This window comes from Periplaneta americana, chromosome 3 (genome assembly GCF_040183065.1).
Source record: "Periplaneta americana isolate PAMFEO1 chromosome 3, P.americana_PAMFEO1_priV1, whole genome shotgun sequence".
NCBI classification, from domain to species: domain Eukaryota; kingdom Metazoa; phylum Arthropoda; class Insecta; order Blattodea; family Blattidae; genus Periplaneta; species Periplaneta americana.
In genome coordinates this window covers 172,575,504-172,594,335 of record NC_091119.1, presented here as the reverse complement: position 1 = coordinate 172,594,335, position 18,832 = coordinate 172,575,504, and the positions used below count along the sequence as shown (strand labels likewise).

Below are 18,832 nucleotides of genomic sequence, written 5' to 3'. Positions count from 1 at the left end.
GAACCAACACTGTATCGCTTTGTCCAAATAAGTTACCTCTAACAGAAAGAACTGCGCTCAAAAGCGAAATCATTCACACAAGAATCATGTAATATCAGCGGTTCTCAAAGATACAGTCTATGTGAACAGCCAAAATTCTTTGGGAAGCTGGCTGGGCTCTCGTATTTTCTTGTGAATTATTAGACAATTTAAGTATCGCAACAAAATAAATTCAAACCATACACAGGCTTCAATACCCACGGGATTACAGAAGATTAATTACAACGCGATTTGAGTTTAACAGAGGACGTGAGGGAATCTTAACATACGCAAAATAGTATTAGATTACAAAATTTGCATGTTTTCCATGTCGTGTGCCTGCAATATTTCGGTGTACCGCTGTGAAAGCATTTTCCAGCCACGCCGTATGCAGGAGGTAAACCAACAGTCTGGTACAGTGTGTGGAAGTCGAGGTATTCCAAGTGTAAAATATAAATGCACAATGGAGTTCGCTGCCGGCGAACCATCGCAGTGTGCTGTGCAGTATGGTGTGAACCACTTGTAAGAGATAACGTCTCGGTATATCACGTGTGTGTATGCTAGCACGTTCGGAAGAGGAAACGTGCCCAGGGCCCTTTATCGGCTGGGTTTACCCCTAAATTACACCGCCGTCGTGCTCTCTACGGTTTAACGGCGAGATCACGAGCTACATATGTCACCTTCATCATTCTTACTACTCCTATTTGTCTAGCAACTTTCCTAATGGTATAAATGTTCTCATTTAATAGCCTAAATTTCGATTATACAAAATTTATCCCACATTAATTATATTTAAGTCAAGGCAGTAATTCGTTTGTATTGGAAGCCATATTTTAAAGTTATTACGAATTTTTGGTTTTGTATAGCCCTAAGGTTATTTCTCAGATTAAAATGACTATATCTTCTGTACATATTAACAGTTTGGTTCCAATAGAGATACCGTTATGCTTTAAAACACTCGTATTCAGAATTTTTTGCTAGTATATCTCCAAAATAACTTTTTTTTTTCGTACCTTCTAACTGCATTGCATTATAAAGAAAATAATGCAAGACTATGATTGATACTGTATGTAAAATAAATTATTATTATTATTATTATTATTATTATACCGGTGAATACAGTAGTTGTAGGTTTAATAATAATAGTTATATTTTCCCTGGCAGAGTTAAGGCCATCAGCCCTTCTCTTCCACTCAACCAGGATCAAATCACATACAGAAAAATACATACCGGTATACAAATATTAACTTAAAAAATAATAATAATACAAATAATAAAAAAGAGATTAATACATATACACAACTTAAAAAAATAATAATAATAATAATTAATAATAATAATAATAATAATAATAAATATAAATACTGTATAATAAAGAAGACTGAATACATAATCACAAACAGGAAAATACATTTTAGTACACAAGTATTGACTTAAGAAAAAAAAGAATTAATACAGTACATATGAATATAATCTCACAACTAAAGGAATAGTACAATTAGTATGATCAGCACAGCACGGGTTACATTGAGACAAAGACAATTACCTAGATACTAGTGTTAATGGAAAAATAAACTAATGACTGTATAGAATAATAATAATAATAATAATAATAATAATAATAATAATAATAATAATAATAATAAAAGGTAACGGTATCCCCGTAACATGCCATGAAGGCACTTGGGGGGCATGGAGGTAGAGCCCCATGCTTTCCATGACCTCGGCACTAGAATGAGGTGGTATGGTCGGTACCACGCTCTGGCCGCCTTTTACCCCCGGGAAAGACCCGGTACTCAATTTTATAGGAGGCTGAGTGAACCTCGGGGCCGTTCTGAAAGTTTGGCAACGAGAAAAAATCCAGTCCGTAGCCAGCTGCTCTACCAACTGAGCTACCCGGCCGCCAATAATAATAATAAATAAATAAAAATTATACCTAAAAAAAACTAATTCTGTGCAATTAAAATATTTCTAAACAACCCAATTTTAAACAACTGAGGACTAAGATTACCCCTGATTTCCAGCGGCAGCGAATTCCATGAGCGGGCCATGCCTATAATAATCATAGTAATAATAATAATAATAATAATAATAATAATAATAATAATAATAATAATTACAGCTCGGATGGTAGGCATATAGGTACTAAGAATAGTAAAAACAGGCAGTGAAATAGGCATTTATTAATCATGGAAACGCATAAAAAATAGACATATACTTAAACTATCCTTCTTGTGATGTGGAAAAGGTTATTCTAAACGTACAAAAATCTGTTTACTTATAGGCGTAGAAGCTTCACGAAGGGAAATGTGAAGATCACAATCGTTTTCTGCAAGTTTATACTGAAATAATGTAGTGAAGCTCCAGTTACATTTTAATGATTTACTGCAATGTAGGCTACAGATACGGAACTAAAATTTGGAGCAAATCTTGATGGGAGTCCACCTGTATGTAGGCAACAATTTCGCATCACTGTCCACATGTATCATATATACAGGGGCTCCTGTTTACTGCACATGCGCGAGACATGCAATATCTGTATCTGTACTATGTTTAATAAATTGAGTATGCATTAGGGTTGTAGAAATTGCAATCTTTTACTTAATTTCACGAGATGTTATTTTTCGAAATTTATATCGCGCATTCTAGTGCATAGGGCTGTTTTAAAATTCTATAGAGCACATTTCCATGCACATTTCAAGTTTCATAAATGCATATAAATCTAGTTATCAGTGCTATCATTTTACTTTTACAGAGTTTTGTCAAGGTTTCACTAAACTATTCTATTATCAATCACTTCCTAAACATAATTTTAAGAAATCAAGTTTAATACTATAGTATGCAACATGCATTTTCCACATAAATTCGAGCGCCTTTAAAATAACACGAACAGCAGGAAGTCTGGTGAAAGAACATTCCCTACTAGCTTCTAAAATTTATAACCTTTCCAAAGTTAAGGAAATATCTAAATAAACTACTTGAATAATTTAGAATGACAACGAAACTGTTGTAACATGAAAGCCGACATTAAAATCATCCCTTCCTTGCAACAAATACCAATCATATTTACGACCTCTAGCGTATGTAATCAGACAAAATGTAAATTGTGGCCGAAACCATAGTTCGTGCAGATAGCAATTTCATAGAAATCATTGCAGACGAAAATATTATGCCACTTTCCATGAAATCAGAGTTGGTTTAGATACAGAGATAGTTTATTTCAAATCCCTTAGAAGGTTATAAATGTCCCCCCACCTCTCTTTGAAAGCTATGTACCAACTTTCGGTCACGCGATAAGAACAAACTTACCCCCTGTTCCTCCACCATCTTCGCCAGATTGTGACCAGTACAACAGCCTTTACGTACCTGGAATGAAAGAAAAAATCAATAAGCTCGCTGTGTACATTAAACAATTCAGATACGAAAATAAAAACACGAGCGAAACTTTTAAATAATGTAGGACGGTACACCTCTGGTCTGCTGCCAAGTCCATTAAAGATAATGCAAGCAACGCACAAAAAGAGTTGTGTAAATAATATACACATTCTCATATACAGGGTGGAAGTGAAATAATCCTACAGATTGAAAGGTACGACAAAGTACACTTAAATCAACAGAAAAACTTACACTACGTTTTGTGATTAAATGCACGGTTAATTAGCAAATTGAGTTGAAAGTTTCAGCAGACTTACAACATCGCCGTTAAAACACTGTTCTTTCTTCTCGTATTACAGATATAAGAGGTAAGCGAACCTTGGTGAACTACCATTCATCTCCTATTCGGCTACAATGCTGCAAACTGGTAGCATCGGTCACTGGCTTCGAATTTGCGATGTTTTAAATTAAATTTACATGAAAATCGTCGCCCACGCTATTGACATACGTCAGAAGGATAAATGATTCTTTACGAGATTTTCTATAGATATGGACTAAAATAATAATGATATGTCTATCATGTGATTACTTGAGCTATTTATAATCATAATTTTCCTTGGTGTGTGTACCTAATAAATATTGTGTTCATTTTATGCTTTGTACTTCACTATTCTGTTATTATTATTATTATTATTATTATTATTATTATCATTAGTCTCATATTTTTATACTTTGTATGTCTCATTTATTTTGACTTACTGTTGTTATGCCTTTTTTTCTTTTTTCCTATGGGTAATTCCGGGGGAGATAGCCATGCGGGTGAGATGGCCAACCGCTCGTTTTTATTCTAATCATCTGTTTCGAATTCTATGCGCCCTGAGTCACTGCAGTGGTGAAATATAATTTGAAAGAATGTATTTGATTTGTTTCATATTTCTTTACTAAACGGTTATCCTGTTCTATGTAATTTAGAAAACTATGGCCATCTAACCCGGAATTACCCTATATATTATGTCTCATTTTCAGTGACTTGTTGTTTACATTGTATTATGATTATGTAGCCTACTTCAGTTTGTGTGTGTGCGCGCGCTGCCATTATTATTATTATTATTATTATTATTATTAAAATTACGATCTTACTCGCAATAGTTACAGAATAAGTTGTTAAAGCTTGAGAAAAAGAAACATCTTTTTCTGAAAAAAAAAAAAAAAAAAAAACCATGGACTTTCTACCAATACGGTATTGCACTTTTTTGTCACATACAACAAGAGCTATTCGCTCTGAAAATATGCAGGGTATGTCACTTTTACCCTGTATGAAAGGAAATATACAATGGTAAATCAGTAAGAAAAATTAAATCCGACACTATGTGTCAGTCGAAACACAATGAGCAATAAATATGAGTCACATTATCCGAGATCATGTTCAGGGAGTGGATAGTTGTCTATTTTATAAATCTTACGTTTCGTACTCTACAGTCGTACAAGAAGATTTAGTGTAATATTCGTACTAACGACTTGTTTACGGAGCACCGTTAATTATTTAAAATGTCTAACATTATTAGACTCACGTCAGAAGGCCAACAGAACGGACAAAATGGTCCATTGCTTTGAAGACTGGATAAAGTGATAACTAGGGCTAGGATTTTGATGAAATTGCATCTTTTTTCTAGTAAGCCAGAAACACTGCTGTTTTAGTATTTATATGTTATGTGATAAACTGAGTGTTTTAAAACATACTTGTTAGGGCATTTTTTTTTTGCATTTTTTGCCTCCTATAACTCATGAGAACATTTTTCTGTTTTATTCGGTAATTTTTTGGGTATTTCCATTTAATTTTTGGCATAAATTCCCATTATTAATGTAAAATACTATTTATTTCCTTCGATATTTTCTCTACATATTTTGTCCATTAATACCCATTATTTTGTATATTATTTTAATCGTTTTTCTACAAAAGTATTTCATTTTAACGTAGTACACCCCATGTAATGGATCAGTCCAACCACCCCTTCAATATACACTCCTCTATACCTGCTAGGTCCTGATAAGAGTGGCCTTGTGGTGGACTATATGGAACTACATCAGGTAAAATAATTAATTAAAGTGTACTACTTAGAAAAATTATATAAAATTAAATAAACTTGAATGTTGGTACTAGAATTTAATTTAATTACTAGTCTAAATATTAATATTCCTATTAAGCCAATTATGTAAGATGAATTTTTAGGGCACTTTAAGGGTATTTTTGAAAGACGTTTAGGTCATAAATGCATTGTTTTTAGGACATTTTTTCATGATTTATAGGTCATCAAAATCCTAGCCCTAGTGATAACAATCAATAATGCACCTAAATTCCGTTCAGTGAATCAGTAAAGAATCTAGGTATTTATATGGATAAAAGTTTAAATTGGAACATTCAAGTTGCAGAAACCTGCAAAAAAGTATTCTCATTAATCCACTCGTTTAGGCGATTGAAGAATTTTCTACCCTTTTCCATGAAAAAAAATGTTAGTGCAAACACTCGTGATGCCGTACTTCGATTACTGTGATATTCTGCTTACTGACCTAAGCGTTACTTCGGCGCAGAGACTACAACGTGTTCATAATATGTGCGTCCGTTTCGTCTGCGATATTCGCCGGGCCCATCACGTAACACCATCCCTCGAAATGTTGTCCTGGCTCCGTCTAGAAAATCGTAGGAAAACCCACTGTCTTTCCCTTCTCTTTCACATATTGCATTTCTCCACTCCTGACTATTTTGCGTCTCGTTTTCAAAATTTATCCACCCATCATAACCTAGACACACGATCACAACACTCCTCAATATTATCCATTTCCTCCCACTGAACATCCTCATATTCATCTTCTTTCACTGTGGCTGTTCCTCGACTTTGGAATTCCCTACCGAGTATTGTCAGGGACTGTCAGACATCAAACCAATTTAAGAATAGGCTAACGAAATATTTTTCTAACAATTCTTGTTAACAATAATAGCTGTTTCAGGTTTCTCAATGTTTAATGGTTATATATATATATATATATGACATAAATACCTAGATTATCTCATTATTATTATTATTATTATTATTATTATTATTATAACTATTTCTTACCAATGCTTATTATTGTCGCACTAACATTACTTTTATTATTTACTTTCATGTTGTTTTATGGTCTAGATATTAATGTAATAACTATGTAAGCAATTGTATTCAATTAGAATTAGAGTTTGGCTGGGCGGAAGAGAAGGCCTACTGGTCTTAGCTCTGCCAGATTAAATAAATAAATAAATTATTAAAATACGAGTATGGAAACAAAGAATTTTTATTTTATTTATTCGGTTCTTAAAATTAATGTGTATTATATACCATGACGTTAATATTCGTTTAAATATATATAAGCGTTTTACTTACCAAAGACTGTCAATATCAAAACGCCAATATTAAGGACAACTATTTGAAATTTCTCATTTACTTGTACACGGTAACAACGCAGCATACATTTACACAACATGATGTATCTAAAGACAAACCTCGCACGCAATTAGAGTTGACTTTCCATGGTCGCACATGCAGGTCGGAGTATGGAACCAGCCCAGTAAAAGCCTCACCCCCTTTCTAAAAGCTCGACCTGTCCAATTACGCACCGCAATTTGCAATTATGGTACTCAAGCTCGCCCACTAACTTCGTAATTAGTTTAAAGTCCATGCATCACGTCAATTGATTACAACTGATCTCAACTCCCTGACATTTTCCTGATGCCACTTCTTTTAACAACAGCTTTATATTACGGCGGCAGACCAGTCGAGAGAGCACCATCCGTAAGTATAAAAACCACTCATTTAGATTCACACAACTTTCCAAATTAAATATACGTGAATGCGTCTCATCTTTATTAATAATATGCAATTTTAATTTATCCTACGTAATTAATTATTGTATTTCCGTCCGCAGTATACGCAGCAGTTTTTAGTGGGTTATTTTACGACACTTTATCAACAGCTTAGGTTATTTAGCGTTTGAATTAGATGAAGTTGATAATGCCGGTGAAATGAGTCCGAGATCCAACACCGAAAGTTACCCAGCATTTGCTCATATTGGGTTGAGGGAAACCCTCAGAAAAAACTTCAACCAGGTAACTTGTCCCGACCGGGAATCCAACCCTGGCCACCTGGTTTCGTGGCTAGACGCGCTAACCGTTACTCCACAGGTGTGAACACGCAGCAGTTAAATCATGTGGTATTAATGTTGTGGGGTGCGAATTCAACTTCCAAGATTTCAGACCTTCGTATTAAAAACGAGAATTAAATAAGGTCTGTGAGATCGGTAAACAAAGGAGACGGCTGGTCTCGATTAGGAGTGGAAGTGAAGAAGATGGGGGCTAGCCTTCAACTAGCGGTGTTGTGATAAGAGGAGGAAATCAAGGACAGAATTATATTTGAAGAAACTGGTGTTTAAAGAAGGAAAGCGTAAAAAGACAAAAAAACAATGATGCAGGAGACAAGGATACCAACGGCCATAGTGAGGAAGGATAAAAGTGGGTGAGGAATTATGATTAAAGTGAGAAAAAGAATAGTGAAATAAAGATCCATAATATTAGGTGTAAAGTGAAAATTTGGTAGTAGATATATGGAAAGTGGCAGCATAAGGAAAATCGAAATGTGTTAAGTCAAGGATAAGGAACAAAGTTACTGTAGAGAAAAATATAGTGAAAATGTACAGAAGATAATCAGTGCATGAACCAAGATAGAGTTTAGTAGAGCCTGAATGACATACGGACTTTACTGAACGTGATATGGGTCACTGGAAAGGGAATGGAGATGGTGCTGTTGTTTGGGGATGAATTAGGTAAAAACAGTTTAGTTTGAATGTATAAATATGACAGAGAAGAGTGGGTGAACTATTTGGATAGGTTATGGACACATTAGTATAATAATATGCAAAAGCACACTACTATGATGAGATAAATAGTATATATACAGTGGGCCAAAAAACGGCACAAAATTTAAATGGTTATATTCCAGTAGCTAATGATTTCACTTGAAAGTTTATTTCACGGGCAAATTTCACAGTCCTTATAGACCGGGAGAGTACATTTATTAAACATTATTTTTTATTTTTTTGTAAGACGGTGCAAAATCGATCGTTTATGCCGAACTAAGCATTATAGTCTTACGAGTTCAGCTGGCCAATCCGTTTGTTGTGCTATCATCACTTATTTTCTTCCGTTTTCAGTTCTCATTTTGTGAATAATGGGTCTCTTAACGAAGACAAGATTTTCATTAAACATTTGCACCAATATGATAATTTATCTGTCCGTCAAACTGTAAGGAACTACACTCAGCGAAAATGGTATGTTTCAAGTGTACAACGTTTGATTACCAAGATACGGACATGATATCCCTCCTGAGAGATTATTGCGTGAAAGATCGCATTTCTCGGATTCTCTGATGGTTTCCGCTGGAGTTTCAAACGAGATCTTAATCCTATGGACTATTTTGTATGGAGTCAACTACAAAAAGCAGTTTACTACGAAACAAGAATTCGTAATATTGAACATTTAAGACAACGCCTTCTTGAATGTTGAGACCGGCTTGATCAAAGACAGATATGCAGTGCTATTGGACAATGAAGAAGACGCCTACAAATGATTGTGCGGGTAAATGGCGGTTACATAGAGCATCATTTTTTATTTTGATTATTTAAAGATCATTAATTATTATTAATTTTACCAACATTCAGTTTCTGCATTTTGAAGTAATAAATTGTCTTCAAAGACCACATTTTTCGCATCATTGTGTACTGACCTCCTAAGATTTTAATTGAGCCTCAAAAAACATAATAAAAAGTCCTGCTCATCTTTAAAGTCTACTCTTTTCAAATTAATGTTATGCATTTCCGAAAATAGAGTATTTCTAATTTTGTGCCCTTTTTTGGCCCACTATGTATTATAATTAGAAGGCTATGGGTAGCTCATATACAGAAATGTGATGGCGAACCACAGCCAGTAAGTATGATGTAGAAATAAATATATAAAATATGAAAGAAAATAAAAGTTCACTTTCCAACCGTATATTCAGATTTCACATAATATCGGACACAATGAAACCTACAGAGTATACAACCTACCAGATCTTAACGGATTTGATCCTGAAATAAAAATGGATTTGTGTAAGTAGTTCCGAAATAAAGATTCAACACACGGTTAAGAATACCAAAATCTTTCCGGATTAAGTATTCATTCTAGAGGAGCTCGATGGCAGATCATGCAAATTCTGCTCTAAGCCCTATCCTCTACAGCGGGGCAACTGACACACTGTTTCCACTTTTTTCGACTCTTTTGCACCATCATAAATATTATACCCAATACGCCCCGGTCTCTTGTATCTGATAGCAACGTGTTCATTAACCCAACACCACAGTGCAGTGCTTTGAAAATTCTTTTACAGAAAGGCAAGTGAATTTACGAGCCGCCAAATGTAAGAAACACCACAGCTTTCTGCATTCTGGTAGTACACAAAACAAAGAACCATCAAAAAGACCATCTAAGTTTGCAGCTTAAAGTCATTTTTCCCCTTAGTCTTTTTTGTTCGTATCATCTCCCTTTCAGCACGCCTTACATTTTTAAGTTCCTTTTCTTATTCTTCGTTCGTTCCATTGTGGCGAGTCACCGTTTTCCACTAAAAAGGAGCAACAACCCCTGCCTAAGTTACTCCACGCTACGAAGTTCGAAAACCTAAGAGCCTTGAATAGCTTCTCTTTCAAGAAGGCCGACACGTCCCAGAAACAAATAACAGAGGTAGCATGATCGGTGGCAAAATTCAATTTCAGTCCTGTACTCCCTGCCCAAGAAATGTCACAAAGGGAGAAGTAAAAATATCCTTCTTTATAACAAGTTCTATCGGAAGCAAAACTCTCACATCCGTGTCTCCTTACGAGACAACTTGATGTGACAACCTACTTCCGGAAAACAATGCAACGCAGAATGTATTGTGCCAGCGAAAGCTGAAGATGTTACAGTTCAGTTTGTAGTACCGAGATGACAATCTCAAACGTTTCGTCCGAAGAATGTATCTTAGGAACATTTTAACTTCAGTCTGTAGTCAAGGGCGTAGCTTAGACGGTCGCGAATTGAACACGGTATTTGAGACTGTGCTCGGACGTTGGTTCAAATCCCTCGAGTATATTATCCTCCCCCCCCCCAAATGTTCTTCCATGAGGTAAACACATGACCAATTCTGGCATTCATCTCACCAAATACTAATTCGCTATCACTAACTGAACCGACAAGCGGAACAAACGTTCAGGCTTCGGTGCTTTCAGCACAGAGAGAAAGAAAATCTGGACTTTTAGGCGGGGAAAAAATTATAAATTTGACTTCCTCGGATAAATAAGACAATGGCTTAGACCAGTAATTTATCACATGTAAAACATAGCTTTGTTCAAATAAGTCGATCAATAAGGGTAAAATTACATAGTCCAAACGAATGTTACTTCTCAGGAAATTCTGAACTTTTCCCCATTGCTCAAGTAGGTCTACAGTGTGAATGTGAAATAACCTGCAGATATTCAGAGCGAATAGCTCATGCGGTATATACACCACGGTCTAGTACACTATCTACCAAAAAGTAATTGGGCACTGTTTTTGTCCCTTTGAAACCTCGTGGTACCACCTCTTGTTGCTATAACAGTAGCCACCCTGTCAGGCATGCTCTCCACTAGTTTGTGTAGGATATCCACTGAAATGTGTCGCCATTCCTCTTGCAACATGGCACTCAGTTTGACAATGGAAGTTGGTCCCATGTTCCAGCGGCTACTATGCAGTGGTATGCAGACAATAATGTTCACCGGTTGGACTGACCTGCACAGAGTTCTGATCTCAATCCCATTGAGCACCTTTGGGACGTATTGGACCGGCGATTGAGGTCTCGGGAGATGCGGCCAACTTCCACTGTCCAACTGAGTGCCATGTTGTAAGAGGAATGGCGACGCATTCCAGTGGATATCCTACACAAACTAGTGGAGAGCATGCCTGACAGGGTGGCTGCTATTATAGCAACAAGAGTGGTACCACGAGGTTTTAAAGGGGCAAAAACAGTGCCCAATTACTTTTTGGTAGATAGTGTATATACAGTCACGAAGCTCAATACGTAGTAAATACTGTTCTCCAACCAGGAGATCAACCGTGAAAGGAATGTGCTTACTATTGCGTCATCTATTGCAGCGAAGTAGATAGATAATATTACCGTTATAACGTCAGTTTAAAAACCATGCGCTGTCCTGCATGTTATTTTCTGTATGGAGAGATTAAAAAACCAGGAGATTAACAGTGATCTAATTTTGTAACTAGGGTAGTATCAATATGTGTGTGTATCAATGTTATTGTTTGTGCTGTGAGAACTAGCCAATACAGATACGAGTATTCACGTGTGTGACATTATGACCTTATGACATCAACATTCAATCACAGCATTACCCCGCTTCGTCTCAGTCCCCAAAGACTTTCTCGTGGTTGGAGTACAGTATGCATCCATAGATAGTTGCTAACCACTAGGATTGCTAATATCGCCTCATTACAGACAATGCGAAATAGTACCGGTGGTGTTACCATCTTTCAGAAAAAAAATTAGAATTAAAATATTTTAGTGTACACACACACACACACACACACACACACACACACACACACACACATATTTTAGAAATAATACTTTCACTCATAAAATAAAAAAAGAAAGAAAGAAAACAAAACAGGTTTATTTTTTTTCAAGTGTTTATGAGGAAATATAAAAATTTACAATGTATGATTTTGATATTGATAATATGCATATTCAGTAAAAAATTTCTGCACTCTAGCTAAAAAATTTGAGAATTTTATAAATTTCAGTCGCGCATCACCTATATCAGTTGCAGTGTTATCTGCATTGGTGAAATAAGTAGGTGATAGCGAGATGTTACTTGTCGAAATAAGTCCGACATTGAACTTTTAGTTGGAGAAAACATCTGGGGAAAATAGGTTTATCTGCTCCATGCTCAACTCCAGACTCAAATCTTTAATTCCACTCGCTATGGTGTATGTAAATATTACCGTGTCGCCAAGAGCTCTAGCAGAAAATACACTCAGAGTATACGAAGCTGCATAATAAGTATTCGATAGAATCAATCCTCGGCTTCCCGAACTACAGTCATTAATTACAGCTGCTGGCAGTGTGCAATGCAGTGCTCGTGTTTAAACAAGCTGCTATTCGTGAAAACATGCATAACTATGTATCTCTATTAAGAGCGAGGTCCATAAAAGCTTCTTTCTTGGGACCGTCTGCATTGAAATTAAGATCGTATCTGAACAGAGTACTACAGCATTACAAAGGAAGAGTTAATTTTCCCTGCACTGGTTACGGGGTGATGTGACCGTTACTGATAATGTAAGACAAATGTTCAACCTGCAGCAACTCGACAATAAACAGTCCTGTTATATCCAACTCTTCCAGTAGATACGCCACAAAAAAATATAATCCTGTCATCTAATGTAAACGACTTATCATATAATTAACAAGTTAGAAAAGAAATGTATATGATGCACTGAACAATGACTTCATCTCTCACACGCATGCGCACACACGAGGTCTAACTGTAAGATGGAATGTCAGATAATCCCATAACGATCCATCCGTTTCACACCGCCAAATTATCAACTCGCCACCACCAATTCTACTAATACTACTAGATAAGCTCACAGCTGATACAGCGTCGTCAAATCACCGTTTAAAAAACACAAATTTATTTCAAAATTTCAATGCAGTAAAATTCCGTTATACCGCGCCTCGGTACACCGCGAGTGCAATCATTCCTCTAATATTACAGGAATTTATGTACAGAATGTTCGAGAAGTGAGCTACAACCTTTTATTTCGAAAAAATTTGTGTCGGTAACCTTAGTAACAAAGCAGTGGCAGTGATAACCGATATCGCACAACAGAAGAGTTACTACCTGGCAAAGCGAACTTGCGACGTGGAAAATATGAGCAACAACAAATCTGTGATGTCATCGTATCGTAACAAACAACTGGTCGACTGCAGCGCCCTGGCCTACAAGGCGAAGTCGAAAGTTCGCCTTGCCGGATAGTAAGAACTGTGGAAAATGCCCAAACGCACGTGATCCCAGGATTCTCACTGCAAAACACCTGCCAGAACATGGCGCAGAATTTCGCTACACTACAACATTGACGGTTTCCATGCTGATGTTCTGGGCCCTTAAATCAACAGTGAATTGTCCAAATCAAGCATTCAATCACAACCATAATACTGTCGAATACACCCACTTCTCGATCAATCCTTACATTACGATAGAGTATTTTGAATGTCTTGAGTTCAAGCAGTCTACACTCCGTTTCCGGAATCTGTAGAGTAAGTTGACGCATTTGGGTGGAGTCTATGACACGCGAATAGGAGGAGCCATCATTTCAGGACTGTGCTGCGGGCTGCATCGGCTCACGACCGCTAAGGAATAAGATGCGCGTGGCAGAAGGTGATAGCTAGGGTGGCATTTTAGATGTTCATCTTCAAACAATGCTTAACCCTAGAGCGGTCACTGGACTGGCACCTTCCACTCACCACTTGCGCAAAGGACTTTTATCGTCTCCTATACTATACAGATTTCAGAAACGAGATAGACAGTAGTTTTGCTCTCGAACCTAAATTATTTTCTTTGTATACTGCACGTGCTAAATGGAATTCGAATCCAGTTATTTCTTTACTTCTGAAAACCAGTAGATGACCTTTCAGCAACGTACTATCGCTCAAAACTTGCTGCTTTTGATGTACGTGTGTATGGATGCATGTACTTATTAGCACTGCAATTGAATATACGCGCGATGGCAGTGATACGTAATATACAACAACATTACAAGAAAATTAGAGCAATAAATTACAATAACTGCAGTAATAAAATTACAATAATTTCTGCAATAAAATAACATGAATAAAATAAACGTAAAATTAAATAAATGCAATAAACCTAGACTAAGCTATAAATAACGCCTACTATAATCAAAAGTAAACCTAACTTACAAGTAAACCTATAGGAAGTTCCTATGTACTCTAAAGGGGGAGGGGGGGATTAAACCTATTCGTACATATTCAAATTTATAAAATTTATAAGAGTGCATACACATATCTTTTTTAATTAAAAGCTATGTTCTTTTTTTTAATGCCAACAACTTTCAACAGCTTTCTACCATAACATCTGTGGAATCCTTAGCAAAGTGAATGCAGAGTGTGAACAAAAAAAAAAAAAAAAAAAAAAAAAAAAAAAAAAAAAAAAAAAAAAAAAAAAGACGGGAAAATGAGATTAAATGTTTATATATTTTAAACTTAATGAGCACAGCCTTTTTAAAGATGTCGTAATTAATGACACAACAGCCGCCGTAGGGTTCTAAAACTTCGCCAAGGTGTAAATTAAGCATCATAGATTGTTTTCATACAAAATAAAATAAAATACAACTGTAATTTTTGATCAAAGATTACAGAATTTTCATGAGTCACCTACCTTAAGAAGCTAATATGCTTTAACCCTATGAAGCGTAGTGACTTCATTTGAATCCACCACATTTTCTATTTTGTTTCAATGTCGTGAAGTTGTGCCACAGTAACTTCAAATAAAGCCATCTCCTAATTTGTACGCAAATTTATGAACATACAAATTGTTTGCAAATTTCATCTCTATTTTAAGCATTTTATTTCATTTCACTAATATCCACCTCAAATTTGTTAATTAAGAGGGTTAAACAAACTTTCACAACAGTTCGACACAAATAAACAGATTTTTTAAACGTAAAATGTAATATACAATTATGAAATTGTATTAGAATAGTCTATAGCGACAAATAAAGCTGTTAACTACAGTTCATAAGCATATTTAATTAAATTTAAATTCTTCATGTCCTGCGAGTAGCAGTCTCGTTGTACCGCGGATGTAAAGCCTGTATCCCCGACCCTGCGTTACAACGGGGTTTTACTGTACATCAACATTTTTGTTGCATGTAGTTTCTACATCATCTCGTATGCCTCTTCCATTTCCATTCAAATAATATAAAATAGTCTAATAACCCATTATTACTCGCCATTTTGCCACTTGTCATACAACGTAGGTATACAGAGTGATTCAGGCAGTAGTACAAGTAGTTAAAAGGATTAGATGATAGAATATGGCCGGTAATCAAGATAAAAAATCTTGTCTACTTACAGAAAAAGCGGCATACAAAAAAAAGCAATTTTTAACCTATCTTCTACAAAGACAATACTTAATTTCTCGAGAACGATCTTTACAAAGTGTTACTTCTTACTTCTTCCTTCTTTCTTTTTCCGTCCTTCTTCTTTTACATTTATATTCGTCAAAAAAAAAATTAATGCGTCAACAGCGGTATATCCACAGTATTCGAATTTATTAAAGGGAAATGGTAATTTCGGAATATGGAATAACCTGGCATTCACTTTACTGTCAGAAAAATCTCGAGGGTAAAAATTCTACTAGATAAACAGTCCTAGCGGGATTCGAATCCCAGTCCAAGTACAGTGGACTATCCTAAGTTCGACTGAACAGAATTGAAAGTTCAGTCTAATAAGGGTAGTGGGTGTGGCAGGTGAAATGAATACAAATTCTTATTGGTTATCAAACAACGAATACAGTACTGTACTTGCATTTCCTGCCCGCCCCGAGACTTGTGTATGCTCTTCTAGTACCACAGTGGGTTTCGACAGTTCCGTCTCACAAACGGCAAAATTCTCAAATAGAAAAAAAAAGAGTTCATTAATTTAAAATCAGTGATTAAATATGGATGTCCTAATCAATAAAATATTATGTTTTTCTTTAATAAAAGTATCACTACAAGACACAACCAATCCCAATTCAAATGGCAAACTAATTTCTTAGTGCCCGTGTATAATTCTCCTACGTAAGCAGTCGAACTATAGAATGTCGAACTTAAGGGCTTGCACTGTACTCTAAGAGCCATGAGTCTCGTCCGCTAACCCCTAAACCAAACCAGTGGCCACACTTCCTCTCCATAAAGAAAAGAAAAGAAAAGAAAAGAAAAGAAAAGAAAAGAAAAGGGTACGCCAATTAAATAAACTTTTGCAATAAAAGTAATAATTATAATAAAAATGTTTACATTTCGTATGCATCATTCCCGAACTTATCACGGCTACTGAAGACTAAAGATAGGAAAAAACTGAGTGAAGAGTTCTTCCGATTTGTTAAGAAAATGTGCCGGTTTCGGAAGGAAAAAAATAAAATCGGACACCGTGCTCCGAAATAGCAGCCGTTCTAAAAGACAAGGAAATAATTCAGTGAGCCAGAGTCAATTTCGAATTCTCCTTTACTAAACATATGGTTCGAATCAGTGTTTTCTCTTAGTAGTCTCGCTGGACTAACAGCTCTGAAACAAACCCACAAAAGCAACAGCAAGATTCCAATAAACCCACGCAATTCCTCTCGTAAAAGCATTTTGACAGACAAATTAAAGAGAAAGCATCAGAAATACTTGGATTTTTTTTACGTGTGAGGTGGAGGAGAGAAGATTTTTCTATATCAGACTGCACGCACGCGCACACACACACACACACAGATAAGGATTATTAAATGAATTAGGAAATTTAAGTAGATTCTTCATCCATGGAATACTCGAATTTGAAAGGAAGTAGAACAATCCGCTTAAATCTTCTAATTCTCGAAATTAATATTTTATTTCATATCAAAATAACACACAGTATCTCAAATAACAAACATTTCACAAATTGGTATTTCAGAACTCTTGCTTCAAATCCTGTATTTCAGGTAGTTTAAAACCAACAGACTGAACGGTCAATTCAAAAAAGGGACAACATTTCACTCAACATGACGGATGTAAAGGCATGCCACTACTACGAGTAAATTTTAAATTATAAGCAATACTGAAAATGCTAACTTCTGTAAAGTTTCAATCGGATTTTCTAGCATCACAAACTCTCTCTTACTACTTCGTCGTTGACGATCAACGTATTATTATTATTATTATTATTATTATTATTATTATTAATATCATCATCATCATCAATATCATTACGGTCTCACGAAGAGTTGAACTATTCTATCTATAGTTCTGACTGTCATCTAAGTCTGCTGACAAAAAATCTGAAAGGTAGAATTTATAAAACAGCTATATTACCGGTTCTTCTGTATGGTTGTGAAATTTGGACTCTTACTTTGAGAGAGGAACAGAGGTTAAGGGTGTTTGAGAATAAGGTTCTTAGGAAAATATTTGGGGCTAAGAGGGATGAAGTTACAGGAGAATGGAGAAACACAACGCAGAACCTCACGCATTGTATTCTTCACCTGACATAATTAGGAACATTAAATCCAGACGTTTGAGATGGGCAGAGCATGTAGCACGTATGGGCGAATCCAGAAATGTATATAGTGTTAGTTGGGAGGCCGGAAAGAAAAAGACCTTTGGGGAGGCCGAGACGTAGATGGGAGGATAATATTAAAATGGATTTGTGAGAGATGGGATATGATGATAGAGTGGATTAATCTTGCACACGATAGGGATCGATGGCGGGCTTATGTGAGGGCGGCAATGAACCTTCGGATTCCTTAAAAGCCATTTGTAAGTAAGTACATAATATGTACATCGCTTACCTGTGGGTCTGTATTTTCGCACTTGTTTGAAAACCCGATGTCTTTCTCCTATTTCGATAACGTAACCTAACCAATTCATATTTCTCCTCTAATTCACTCAATCGCTTTTTGATTCTAAAATCTTACCCCGCTACACTTCTTAAGAATCCCATTTCGGCTGATTCAAATTCCTTTGTCACGGTCCAAAATTTATAGCTATAAACGAGCATCGTAACCGTCATTAATTCATAATTTTTAAAATAGGTTTCTTCGTTTTATTTTTCTTCGGTGTTCTCTTGATCGTTGCACGGAGAAAATTAAATGAATAATAATGATTTGCTTTATTTAATAATGTCGTTTTATTCTACTTCGTTATTCAACACGCTGTCTCAACTACTGGGTTATTTAGCGTCGATGGAAGTAGTAACAGCGAGAAAATTTTGGCGAGATGAGGCCGAGGATTCGCCACAGGTCACCTGACATTCGCAGGCAAACGCGCTAGTTTTGAAATAGAAATTATTTCTTTTCTTGTAGTTATAGCCGCTATAACTAAGAGAGCTCAAATTCCATTTTCTTCATGACTTCCTGCTGCCATGGCAGCTCCTACTCCGGTATCCGCTTTGGTTCATTAAGACAAAAATAATTAAATTACGCAAAAACTTACACATAAAATAATTTAAAAGCAGACAATTTCCTATGAAGTTAGATTAGCCGGTGGCTACCTTCATGCTGTAGATATTATATGAAGGCAAAGTATTCGTATTTGGATATATGTATTGGAATG

At 35.9% G+C, this 18,832-nt stretch overlaps 1 protein-coding gene and 1 long non-coding RNA gene across 4 annotated transcripts in view; both read right to left on the bottom strand.

The window, feature by feature from the left end:
• LOC138696838 (KH domain-containing, RNA-binding, signal transduction-associated protein 2-like) overlaps window positions 1-18,832 on the bottom strand; it is a 638,287-nt gene that overhangs the window by 379,553 nt on the left and 239,902 nt on the right. The window lies entirely within an intron of this gene.
• Window positions 1-18,832, bottom strand: part of LOC138697163 (uncharacterized) — a 211,977-nt gene that overhangs the window by 106,018 nt on the left and 87,127 nt on the right. Inside the window, exon 2 of the long non-coding RNA XR_011331545.1 lies at window positions 3,328-3,384. This is a non-coding gene — a long non-coding RNA (uncharacterized lncRNA). The remainder of the gene's footprint in view (window positions 1-3,327; window positions 3,385-18,832) is intronic.